This window comes from Macrobrachium nipponense, chromosome 46 (genome assembly GCF_015104395.2).
Source record: "Macrobrachium nipponense isolate FS-2020 chromosome 46, ASM1510439v2, whole genome shotgun sequence".
NCBI lineage: Eukaryota > Metazoa > Arthropoda > Malacostraca > Decapoda > Palaemonidae > Macrobrachium > Macrobrachium nipponense.
This window is the reverse complement of record NC_061106.1, coordinates 31,418,566-31,430,366: the sequence shown is the minus strand read 5'-3', so window position 1 is coordinate 31,430,366 and position 11,801 is coordinate 31,418,566. Positions and strand designations below refer to the sequence as shown.

The 11,801-nt window shown below is 36.4% G+C and overlaps 1 long non-coding RNA gene across 1 annotated transcript in view; it reads left to right on the top strand.

Annotated features, from left to right (window-relative positions):
- The first annotated feature begins 422 nt into the window (after positions 1 to 422).
- Positions 423 to 11,801, top strand: part of LOC135214870 (uncharacterized) — a 43,244-nt gene continuing 31,865 nt past the window's right edge. The window contains exon 1 of the long non-coding RNA XR_010314512.1: positions 423 to 688. This is a non-coding gene — a long non-coding RNA (uncharacterized LOC135214870). The remainder of the gene's footprint in view (positions 689 to 11,801) is intronic.

Sequence of the window (11,801 nt, the reverse complement as noted above, 5' to 3'; positions counted from 1 at the left end):
AGGCAAGATGCACTTGTTTGTACGCTCACTGTAATTCTTAAAATAATGGGCATCGGTATTGAGTAGTCCCTTATATTAGGTATCCAATAATCGTATCCAAGAATACTGTAGGATGGAGCTAAGTGTTCGATGAAGAAATCTGGGAGTTGTTATAGAAATACATGAATTTATTGGTGTTTAATGCGACAGAATTTTCTCCCTTGCACACATCTGGCTTGAACATTTCTACTCACCTTTTCTATGCAAGAAATGTACATTTCGTATATATTTCAAAGGCATTCTCTCGCATTACATATCTGTCAGTAATTTATTCGTTTTGCCCTTTTTCGTTGTGTTAATTCAATTCCCTTTCATTGTACTTTTGCTCTTCTTAAAAGTGGAGTACCTTAGTCTAAATGTGACGTCACAAAACGAAGTAAACCTTTGTTGCTGTTACACTCTCCTAACTTTCTCGGGAGTTTTTCGTTCATATCTACGTTCATCTGGAATTCAGACAAAACTAGGGCAATTTGGATGCAATCTTCAAGGTGTATACAGTAAACCAAGATTCACCAAATGCAATAAGAGCGTCTATAAACACAAAATGTTATCAGCTAAACTTCCAGTGGTACAAGCTCACAGGGGTAGTACCATGGCGCCCCATCAGTCCAACAAGGAAACTTATGAGTCCTAATATGGACCTCGAAACGTAAGTAATCCTCGAAAGCAATCGGGTCGTAAGAATGTACAGCGTTGCATGTAAGGTTAATTTAGAGGTAATTTTAATTTTTTTAAAACATTGCAGAGCCTTCTCAAATAAATCCCTGTATCCTTATAGTTTTGTACTCTTGTGGATTTCCATATTCATTTGTTTAGAACATGATAGTGAAAATAAAGTCTTCATATTGTACCGTACTCTTGGTCGGCCTTTGGTTTGAAAACTGTCTTATTATTATGATGTTGTTCTGATATTCGTTTTAAGTTATATGCTTGTCCCTGTTTTGTGGGAGTAAAGAAGCCTTTTTTGCTCGACTATGTTACTATCCATTTGGTAAATAGACCATTTGGGATATACATTAGTTAGGTTAGTTACTGTAGGTTGTCCATGTTCAGTCTCGGCTGATGCTATGTAATTATAGATAAGGCCTAAAGGTTTGTTTACCCACGGGCCTAATTGAGAGTCATTCACGAATTTTGTTTGCTGTGAACCAAATGCGGAGTTTTCTTCAAGAATGAGGTTAGGTAGGTAGTAGCCTCAGCCGTTGCATGTGTGAGTTCATAGTAAAATTTAGCTCAATCAAATATTGCATTTTGAACATGGAAATATAATTTTCCTATGTTTTAGTGTGTGCTTTGAATGTTTGAAAGGTTTTATTAGCCATTAAGTAATCATAGAGTTAGGGGACTATGCCCTTATATCCTACAACTCAGGGGGTCAAAGTGGGAAAGGAGGTTTTTGGGTGAGGAAAACCATAGATCGAATACAATGTAGGGGTTGAATTAACCTAACTGAACCTAGCAGACTGCATCCCCACCTGGCTGGAGGGCTTTGCCCCAACAAGATACCGCTGTCTGACCAAATGTAGGATATAGAATCCTTAGGTAGGAATCTAGAACTAGATTTCCAACCTAACCTGACCTAGGGGGTTCAAGTGCTTAAACAAGAGATCGTTGCCACCTGGATCCTCCACCTAACTTAACCAAGGATTTTTGGTCTGCGCCTAACCCCGATCCATCACCTAACTTTTCTAGTGCACTGCAAATGACCATCAAGAGGGTTACTACCCAACCAACCATGACACCTAACCTAGGGCACCTAGAGCTTTATATTAGTTTTAGATATCCCATGAACTTTATCTGAATCAGAACTAAATACAGGTAGGATTGATGTCTACCATCTCGCCAGGATCTTCCCCAGATGTTGAAGGCTTTTAGATGTCAAACTGTCGAGGGTTATCAGTGATTTACGGCAAAATTAATTTCATGCTATAGAGTGAGAACCATTTAAGAAGCTAACTTTTTGAATAACAAACCTAGAAATTTAAGTTGCCGTTTTCATCTTTGAAAGTTTCATCATAATACTACGATGCCATAGAATTGCACTTGTTTTTTTCCTGTGTACGCTTATGAGCTTTTATTTCTAAATCCATCCTGGCTGTCCTCCACCCATTTTTGTGGCAAACCTGGCCGATTTCTTTAGCCTTAGAAGGTGTGCCGGCCCCATATTGTTGACCAGTTGCTTCTGGCACTTTTTTCAATGACGTATGATGACGTTTATTCATGCTCTCAACAGAATTCTTTGCAATGGAAATACTTTTGTTGTTGATGGTATTGATGTTTATTGTTCTGTGTATTGAAACCTTGGTCGACATTCAGAAATATTGTGATCTGAACAGACTTTTCAGGGTTACAGGACAAGTAATATTTTCAAGGAAATCTGCGTATTTACTAAGAATCAAATGGAGAGCCAGATTATTGCCCCAAGTTGTATTGTATAAATGAAATACACAAATTCAGTTTTACTTGGAAAATTCGGGTGGCAGGATTCCTAGTGAAGTACCAGCTTTGGTCAACAATATGGATCAGTTTTTGGACAACAGTGGTGTTATAAGTTGAAGGGATTGAATTGGGGGAAACAATAGAATGTTACAATGATGTTACAAGAATCACATCTTAACTGAATAAACTGTGGAGTTTTATCATATGAAGTGAAGTATCCTGGCATTCAGACCACCTTAAATACTATTAAAATAAGAGGGCTTTGAACACCCAGAATGTACCAAGTAGATAAGAATTTTAGGCTTTTGTATGACATGCAGAAAATAATATATAACTTATGATATTTTGCTCTAACAAAAGGATAACTTTGCCCAAGTACCGGTTGTATTTTAAAATGAAAATTTTTAGCTATAAGGAGGAACCATTCAAAATGATGTAAAACTAGAATTATGTATAGTAATTTCAAAGTACTTTCTCAAACTACCGATTGCCTTTCGCTCCATCTTTCAGAATCTATCTATATCAAGAAACTGTCGCCTTCCTTAAACAACCAAACGACTTCCACACCAGTACAGATTGCTAACACCATTATATATATATATATATATATATATATATATATATATATATATATATATATATATATATTATATATATACATATATATATATATATTATATATATACATATATATATATATACATATATATATATACATAATATATATATATATATATATATATATATATATATATATATACATAACTCTCTCTCTCTTTCTGTCATCGCCCTCCCCGCCCCCCCCCCCTTTTTTTTTACTAACATCATCTTTGAGTATTATTTTTTATTAAAAGTTCGCGGCCACACCTCTTAACTGTAAGTACAGCAACTTTTTTTTCTCTGCATTTTTTCATTTCCCAAATTGTGTATAATTTAGATTTACTTTTAGTTTAAAGCCAATGTATAGTTTGTAGTAGTAATTTTAGCTTAACGACGGTTGTATTGCATAACTAAATATATTATGAATATTCCCGATCCAATCACGTTATTTAAGATTGTACAAATTAATTTTATAGTATCCATGATGATGGAAAGTTATTCCCTAAACGTTGGTGTAATTAAAACGAAGATAACGGTTTCCGGTCGTCACGCGCTCAGGTTATTATTAGGTATAGCTCTTGATATTCACAAGTTAAATGTTCGGGCCAAGTTCAATGTTAGGACCATGCACTCGGATCTTGTAGCTGTCCCCGACATGTCAGCAAAGTTTTGTGTTATCTTTTGGTCTTATGAATTAAAATAACATTTCCTAAATTACAATAGTCAACATATCATCATTCCATTGTCATCTGCCTGGGTGGTGGCCGGTAATAAAGTCAGAGAAAAAAAAAAAAGTCAGAAAAAAGTCACAACTGGGCTTGTATTAAATACGCCGCCAAGGAAGATATATATTGGGTTAAAACCCTTTTGGGGTCACTATCTAGGAAAGATTGTGACTTCCTGACTTTTTTTTTTCCCTTTTGTGATATTTTTACCTGGAATCGCCGGGGTAGGTGCAGCCTACTAGGAAAGACACACAGAACTTAATGACTTCATATACTGTAAGCAGGTCTCAACTCACTACTTCGAATTGTTTACAGTCATTTCCCCAGTAGGGGGTTAGTGTCGTCAATGTGCCTCATGCGGAGCACTGTAGGTATTACTTGGTTCTTTGCAGCGTCACTTCGACTTCTAACTGCGACCCCCTTTATTCGCATTTACTGTAACTATATTCATATTCTTTCCCCTATCTTACTTTCCACTCTCTTTTAACAATTGCTTCATGGTGCAACTGTATCAACCTCTTTAAACCTCCTACTCTAAATTTTCTTTTCAGGGCTGAATGACCGCATAACCCGCAGCTCTTGGTCTTCGGCCTAAAGAATATTCTGTTTATCTACAATCATTGGTAATTTTCAAGCATCGATTAACTCTAATTTTCAACTTAATGTCCATCTGAAAATAATTTTGTTGCAATAACTTTTGTATCCTCAAATGCAATGCTAATTCCTGTCTGTTATTAAACAACCAGGCAATTACCTTTTGTGGAATAGACCTACTTCCTCAAAGAAAGTTCTTAGTATATCAACTTTATCTGTTAGAGATAATTTTTTTTTCATCTGTAGAGAATTGTGGTATGACAAGACTTAAGAGATCTCTATCATAGAAATCGGGAGAAGAAAATCATTGCATATGTGTTAATCGGAATGCTAAAGAATATATAATATAATAAAAAAAAAGTGTAAAATTCAAAACGGGTGACTGTTAAGTTTATCACTGCCAATCATTTGCGTGAATAGTGTCTGATGATGCTATAGAACATGAGAGAGTGGAAAGTAATTTTAAAATTTTTGAGTCTTAATTCGAATTGTGTATTACCTGATCAGGTAGCTAATGAGTCTATTATGGAGGTTCGTCACATAAGAGCTGGTGCCACTGCTTATTGAAGCATGCAAGCTATGTGCAGACTTAAATTAAATCATCACTGTGCTTTTCCAGACATTTTCAGTTACAGTACAGTAATAATTTTATTTACTTTTTACTGTAATGTCCTTTTTTGGTTGCGGAAGTAAGAAATTTACATTTCATAGACGATCTTTTTGCATTCGTTGAATCTTGATTTAGTGAATTTCTTGAAGATTTTATTAGAATTGCTTCATTTCATCTGTATTCTAAATCAACAGCGATATGGATTAAAAACTTTCAAGAAAGTTACAGCAGTCATAGAGTGAGAGGAGTATCAGCAACAAAAGGTTGTGCGTTTTGAGACGTCACAATTCCCATTTGACGCACAACTTTCAAGAACAAATCGCATATTAATAAAAAATTAACGAAAAAAGTCAAAAGCAACAAATGTCTAAAAGACGTGGTGTGAATTTATCACACCTTTAATTCGTGGTTATGTTTTTCTTTGCTTTTTTCCTAGATCATTTCCCTGTAATAAGCTATTTGCACTTGAAAACTCACTGTCTCAAGTTTGAATGACTTAAAAAGAAAAAAAAATATCTTGCTGATGCTCTTCGCTCATTTTCTAGGCAGTTACTATCGTAGAAGCATTACATCCTTATTGCTGTTGATTTATAATTCAGACCAAGTTTAGGCAATTCAAATACAAAAATAAGTTCAATAAATCAAGATTCGCCGAATAAAAGAGGCTCGTCTATTAAACACGAATTTTATCAGCAATGCAACTAGGGATAATACAATACGACAGGCGTTTTGGCGACATCAATAAGTCAGTGGTGTCCTGATGACATCAAGACGCAAGAAAACCGCAAAAATTATATTCAAGTCAAGCCAACGTAGGTTGGACATAAAGTCAGATGACACTAGTTTATACATTGTTTATTGAACCCTTGGAGGTTATTTATCACTCAGTCTTTTCAGGAGACTTTTACGTTTTAGTCATAGAGCAGCCTCATAAGTCCCCATATTTAACTTTAAATCTCGGAAGATTGATTTACTTTTGCAATTGATAAGTTGGTATTATTTTACAATAGTTCCAATGCATTCTATAATAATTATATGTAGTATTATAGATGAGTTTGGCATACAAAATAAATAATAAACTTTGCTCGGAACATTTTTTGGGGAAAGTCGCCATATCCGAGATAAGAATGTACATATAATCACCATCCTCGAAAAATTTTGGTGTTTATGTTTAATACGGACACAGTTTGTGCTCTGATGCGAGTTTGTTTTTCTATAGAACTGCATTGTGGTTCTGATGCGAATTTGTTTTCCCCCTAAGGTTGCATTGTGGGTAGTTACGTGTTATCAAAGACAGTGTTATGTCTAGGAGTCGCGTGACCTGGTGAAAATCCTACAGGTGTCGGACGTTTTTTCTTGTCATTTGGGTCAAGGTTTTCATGGGGAGAAGAGATGTTCAGTCTGTGTTCGTCTTGTAACTTTGATTATTTTCGCTAAATTCACGATTTCTATGAAAATAACATAAGCTGTGTAAATTTAGAAAGGATAAAAACGTTCGGCGCTGTACCGTTTGCCGGTATGGAAAATGCTGATTTTTCATTGCCAGTTTTCAAGTGAATTTTGGAAACGTCGCCCTATTGTTAACTATTTGAATATCTCGTCAAAGACCAGTGTTGATTGGAGAAGATTTTGTAGTGAGGTAACTTAGTTTTGGTACAATAATCAAGAGCCCATCGGTGGTGTTGACGTTGAAGAAGAAATATATGAATCTCTTAATTACTCATAGTAAATACCATAAAGGTCGCCCTCTTACCCAGTGTTGGTTGTTTGGTGATATTGAAAGAAAATCAAAAAAATTCTTTGTCGCGGCATTAATCGATCCTGGTGCTGACAGTCGCAATGGTGAAACTTTAACTCCTTTAATTAATCGTTACATTAAACCAGGCTTGCCTATTTCGAACTGGATATTGGTACGGCAGCCGTACCCCGATCGCGGTAGATATTGGTACGGCAGTGAATTGCGCATGCGCGAACCCTTGTTTACCGTCTCACTCATATCCAAAGACTATATACTGAAGTATATACGCAGTCTTTGGGCATATCAGTAACAGCAAGAAAAATGGTGACGGAACATCATGAAACGCGGAATAATAATTAGTTTTCGCCGAAAAACAGATGTTTTCAGGCTTTAACGAGCTGAAAAAAGCCATAGACATCTATGAAGACTCAAACTTTCAAAAATTTGGTAATTCATGATATATACGTAGGTCACGAACGATCGAATCGGCCCTGAAAAGAATTCCGAAGAGGAGATTCAAAGAGGATTATATATAAATATATACACTACCATCGTACCTTTGGTGACTTTCTCGGCCCTTTATTCTGCCCGACATCGGCAGTTGCAAGGGCCGTTATACACTTTACAATATTCTTTTAATTCACTTCATTGGGTATTGCAGCTGTCTGAGAAGACGATGGAATTTACCAGGTAGTGAAATGGCAAAATTAAACAAAATTTCAGCACTATTCCATTAAAATTGGGATAGTGTTGTTTTTCTAGTACAAAAAAAGCGGGACAAAATTCACAAAAGCAAAACAAAAAAAAGGGGGGGAGGGACATTTTGCTAACTAAAAAAAGGGGGACAGATGTTCAAAAAGCGTGACTGTCCCGCCTAAAAGCCGAACTCTGGTTTACATAATACAGTATGATTAGCAAACTGGTAAACGGATATAGCTAACTGCCGTATCTACAGCAAGTCAAGAGCGCAATACGGCACCAATGACAGAATCTGCCGTACACTCACCGCACTATATTATTTGTACGGCAGGAAGTCTGAAATTGACGCATGCGCAATTCACTGCCGTACCAATATCTACCACGATCGGGATACGGCTGCCGTACCTATATCCTGTGCCTTATTATTTATAGTGATTCATGGCGTGGTTACAATAAAATCAGTGAGTGGATACACTTATTTTCAAGTTAACCACACAGAAAATTTTGTTGAGCCCAATAATCGTAACATTTACACAATATTGAGCGATGTGGCGAGATATTGAGTGGATTAGAAGGCTCGCTATTTATTACACACTAACAAGATTTTTTTTTTTTTTTTTTTTTTTTTTTTTTTTTTTGTACTTCAATCTGCTAATTTATATCCACCTTAAAAGTGACTCAGCCACCATCACCATGCACTTAGGATATAATTTTCTGTAGACGACGACGACGACACTGTAGATGCACCACAGCCATCTTGTTTTGGATATAAGCCATCAAAACGTTGTCTCCATCCAATTAAGGTAAATTTGAAATTTTCTTTTAGCTATTGTAACATGAATTACCTCCTGTAAATCCTATGGCTAACGCGCGCAGTGCGTTTTATTACCGCTTGCCAATACATACAGGCTTGCAAAGAATCTTTCAAATTGCGAGCGCCCAAGTGGCGTGATCGGTATAGTCTTGGCCAGCCATCTCTGTGGCCGCGAGTTCGATTCTCGGGCATTCCACTGAGGAGTCAGATGTGTATTTCTGGTGATAGAAGTTCACTCACGTAAGGCCGTTGGTCCCGTTGCTGAATAATCACTGGTTCCATGCAACGTAAAAACACCATACAAACTATTAAAATTGCGGATAAGGAGCGAAGCGCCGTTCCGCCACCCTCTTACGGTTTGGGGATGTTAGGCTACCATTAATTCAAATGCGATTTTGTGTTAATGGTGATTAACCCCACCCAAAACCCCGCATTCCCAAAGGGTCTCCAACCTTGTTGGATGTACCAGCTGTGTATAACAACTCATTTCTCCAATGTATTATCATAATCCTTCAAAACACATTAACCGCCCATGAAAATACATAATTACATTAGAAAAACAGAGTTAGAATTGTTTTTAAAGTTTACTGATAATTTTATCTTGACATTTTTTTGTGAATCAGTATGATTTAACAAAGTGTAACTGCTGCATTCTCAAGTCCCACGTGAGTAGGATTAATAGAAAATCTTACTTTTATAGAAAACGAGAATTAAAATATGGTAGACTATAAAAATAAGGTTTCCATCCATGTAGCCAGTTCAATTACCCAATGATTCCCAGTGCTTGACTTTCTGCCTAGATTTCATATTTCATTACATTCAGTACAAACATGAAGCAAAGGATAGTAATAAATGTCTTGCTTCCACAGGTTAAATCAAGAAACCTAATGGTAGTTGATGAGAATTTCTCCGCAGATGCACCATTGAACTGATTATGGAAGAGATAAATTTCTTGTTTTAAGAAAACAGTTCTGGATATTTCCTAAACTGACTCTTATTTGAATGACCCATTTGGGAGCATTTCACTCAAGATGTGGTACATTGTGAGATCAGATGAAGTTAAATACTTAGTTGAATACTCTGAGGCACTGTCAATAACTTTGAAGAACTCTAGTACTCTGTAATGTATAACAATTAAATCAAAGGCTTAGGTGCAGGAAAAATGACAACAAACTCAGAGTCAGCTGTGCAAGTGTCGACGGTTTGCCACGTTTACCTACTACTATGAGATTCAGGGCCTCTGTAACACGGTTTTTTCGCAATAACTTTTTATCTATGCATTTCATAAATATAACGCTCATTCAGAATACACAATATATCTACACATAAATTTTGACTGTATTCTGCATTATGTAGGTTGAATAAATTTGGTACTTATAATGTAAAAGTGACTATTTTTGAAGACGGGCCAACTTACTCAGAAAAGGTTCCGAACGCACTCGTTACGTAACTTATGACAGCATTTCTTCCCTCTTTCTCGATGGATGATTGGCTATACGTAACGAAGGCAACAATGACAAAAATTTAAATACAAGCAAAGCAGTACACCTTTATGAACTCTGAATCCACTCCATTGATAATTGTCATAATGAACAAACCAGCAAAATATGTTAATAAATACAAAACCACTTCGATTATTAGTCTAACTCCAAAAATAAGTGTCCTAAGAAATTACAGTCTACTTTATATGTCACACTCAGATTGACGAGATGTAGGGAATAGTTGGTAATTTTAAAAAGCATAGTAGTCAAGCTTGATTTGATAACTGATATATCCAATGTCAAGCAATTTTTATTTATTGGCTATCTACCTATTTACTGAAAAAAAAATAGCCGGTACCGTATTTTGGCTTTAAACCTTCACCAATAATTATCGTCAGAATGATGACTACATGAGGCTCCACCCACTTTGGCCTCGTTATAATTCAGGATAACACAGAAGGCTATCATGGGCATTGTTGGATTAGAAAATTTAACTTCTGGCTATAAAAACTCATTTCTCGAGTAGTTGCAAGAAGTGCTAAATGATCCTCAAGAATCCCAGCAGTTGGCTTAAACGTTTACTGCTTTTGCTACTGTTGCGGCGGCACTACTGCTACAGTAGTATTACTACGCTAGCACAGATACCCCACCCACTTCTATGTATTGTTCCGCCATTCATAAAGTCTTTATATCCAACACGGTCGTACGGCCTAAAGAAGAAGCAAAAAATTAAATCGGATGATCCGTTGGTCTGCTGGAGATTTCAGCGCATATAAGCTTGTATTTACTTTGGATAAAAATCTTATTTTAACAAAGATAGTTATATAAAGACTGTTTACATACAATCTCTCTCTTTCCCTCTCTCTTGGTGGCATAGTAAATAGTTAATGGAAGTGTTCAAAACCTGAATGACATTACAAGTATTATAATCACGTTACGCTAAATACAAATCAGACCATAAACATTGGATTTAAACTATAAACTGAATAATTACCTATTCAGGCTGCAGTAAGTATGGCCACGGGCTTTTTCTTGACTGTATAAAGTTGTAAGTCGTAAGACAAATGCAGTTTTGCAACCACGGGGACAATTCCAAATCCTGTTAGCCATTCTTGACTACTATGGGTTTCAGAGCCGATGGAATAAGGTGAATGGGTCTCTGTCTGGTGGATGGGCGGGGCAACATTTCATAAAACGGTGTGTTTACCTTGCTTACGTAATGAATGTTTTTCCGACTCTTGGCTCGTTATCATTGGCCATGGCGTCGGCTAGATTATTTTTACTCTATAAAAATCAAAACTATCGGGTTTAGGTTATTGATAATAGTGACAACATTTGTGTGTGGTTGTACAATATACATATGTCAACTTTCAGCTACATCCGATGCTTTGATAAGGAACAAAGTCCAAAAAACCGTGTTACAGAGGCCCTGAATCTCATAGTAAGTATGTAAGCAAAATGATTTGTCAGTCAAAATTGAAATGAACAATTAATCTGACCACGAACCTAATGGGAAAATTAAATAATGTATCTTTATTTTAATATTTTACCCTTGTTTTGTGTTGAGTATATATTTTATAATATTATAATAGTCGCATTTCCAGCCTCATATGTTGTCCCCCCCAACCCGCCCACCCCCCGAATAACGCCCATGTTTGCATCCCTTCTTGAAAGGACTGAAATGTGAATCTAAAACTTCCTTTGAACACATAATAACCTTTGAACTTTATATACCTTTTTTTTCATCAAATAATTTAACCACCATTACGTGTACCGTTGACTTTAGTGAACCAACTTTCATTTCTCGCACGGCTTCAGAACACCAGTTATGCCACTGCTTTACGATATTCATTCCTTGAGAATCGGTAACCCTCGCAATCTCTCGTTCGGTAGTTATTTATCCCTAATGCCAAGCCGTGGAACTGTCTTTTTGCTCTATTTTCTGTAACTTGCGGTTGCCTATTCTCCGCGAGCCAGTTCTTCCTTTGGAGTTAGGCCGAACTGAGTTTCACTCCTTTGTTTGCTTTTATATCAGACTTTTGCTGTTCATGGTTACAGTTTG